We start from the raw sequence: 2,041 nt of genomic DNA, 5'->3' as shown, positions 1-2,041 counted from the left end.
CATAATGATCAGGCTTAGGGTTAATTCCAGGGCTCAGAACTTTTGTTCTTAATATAGAATGTGAAATTTCTACCCTAGGTGGGGAGGGAGGGTTGCTAAATAGATCAAAATTAGTCCCACCATACCATAAATCTCTAGATAAAACTGCTTGAGGCTTTGATTTAAGAAAAAAATGGAAACAAAATATTTCTAGTTTCAGAAAGTGATTTTGAAGATATAGGAAGGATTGAATCATTGGGTCCACAGCAAGAAAATATGCCAGAGAGACCAACTTTTTCTTAAAGGGAAGTTCTCTCTATCTCTGTCAAAGGCTTGAGCATTCAACTGGGCATCGAAGCTCAGTGGTAAAGGCCATGCCTAGCATGTGTGTGGCCCCAGGTTCCATTCCTAGCCCCCAACATATATACCGGTGACTATTATCTTGACTTTTTTGTTCTCCATTAACTCCCATATTACATCAATCATCAAACCATGATGGTTCTTTTATGTTCGGTAGTCCTATCTATTTCCCCCTTATCTGCCTAGGCCAAGCTGTTCATGTCCGCTACAGTGGCCCCTGATGCTCCTTATTTTCCTTCTGTTTCCTCTAGCTCATTCTTGGAGCTACATAGATGACACCTCTAAGGTCCATGTGTGCAATATGGAAGTTTCCCCACTTTTATGAGGACAATAAATGTGTGCTGTGACATGGACAACAAGAAAATATAAGTAGAGCAGAGGTGGCAGACCATAGATGACAGAAGGACATGGAGAGAGATCTGCCTGAGAGGGAGCAGGAGGTCTCGGGCAGGTCAAGATCAGAAGCAAAATGAGTTCAAATAAGTTTAGGGTTTTCCCCTGCAATGGGATGGGAACTGGGGGCTGATCAGAATGTAATATATTGAGGAATGAACAACTGATGGTGGAAGTGATCATTTTGGGATTTTGAACATAGCATGTTGGAAAGAACTCACTTCTTTGAATTTTCATGTAAAAATGAATTCATCTGTGATGGGTCTGCTGGGAAGCAGGAGGAACCCATGATAGGCTTTCCAGTGTGCTTGTGTCTTGAGCAGCGAGCGGTGCCTACAGCCAAGGGGTTTCCACAGGAACATGCTCCCATTTTCCCAAACCCCTATGGCTGTTAATTTCAATACTTGGTTTTTCTCATAATGAAGTCTCAAGGTATTGATCATCGTTGTCTATTACACCATAAGGACTGTTCAAATGACATGCTCAGTAACTTCGAGTTTTTGCCAGAAGTCCAAAAATGACACTTTAAAGGGACAAGAATGTAGATCTTTATATATGTGTGTGTGACACTCATATATATAGTTTATGCATGTCACTTGCATATATGTATGGACACTCCATATGTGCAGTGCCAGATGAGGCCAGAGGAGGGAACTGGATCCTGTGTTAAATATGGTTATGATCCATCATGTAAGTGCTAGGAATTAAACCTGGGTCCTCTACAAGAGTAGTCAGTGCTCATAAGTGCTAAGCCACTAACACTTATGTTTTTGAATCATTGCTTTTAGATTGGATTCCAACATTTATAAAATGAAAACATCATCAACTCCAATGCTGGAGAAAAAAAACCTAGCGACATATCTCAAAGTCCTAAAGTGAACAAAGGATGTGAAGATCATACATTCTGGTGTAGGCAAATTGTCTGGAACAACTCAGGCCACATGGAACTCAGGCCACATGTTCACTTCAGATGAAACATGTGTTTGCTGGTGGCTGTATGTAACCAGCCCCTCTCCCTCTCCCTGTTCCTCTCCCTGTTCCTCTCCCTGTCCCTGTCCCTGTCCCTCTCCCTCTCCTTCTCCCTCTCCCTGTCCCTCTCCCTCTCCCTCTCCCTCCCACTCTCCCTGTCCCTCTCACTCTCCCTGTCCCTCTCACTCTCCCTGTCCCTCTCCCTCTCCCTGTCCCTGTCCCTCTCACTCTCCCTGTCCCTGCCCCTGTCCCTTTCCCTCCCCCTTCTCCCTCTCCCTCTCCCTTCCCTGTCCCTTTCCCTGTCCCTCTCCCTGTCCCTGTCCCTGTCCCTCTCCCTCTC

The sequence above is a fragment of the Mastomys coucha genome, unplaced genomic scaffold, assembly GCF_008632895.1.
Source record: "Mastomys coucha isolate ucsf_1 unplaced genomic scaffold, UCSF_Mcou_1 pScaffold5, whole genome shotgun sequence".
In the NCBI taxonomy this organism is placed as follows: domain Eukaryota; kingdom Metazoa; phylum Chordata; class Mammalia; order Rodentia; family Muridae; genus Mastomys; species Mastomys coucha.
This window is presented reverse-complemented; position numbering follows the sequence as displayed.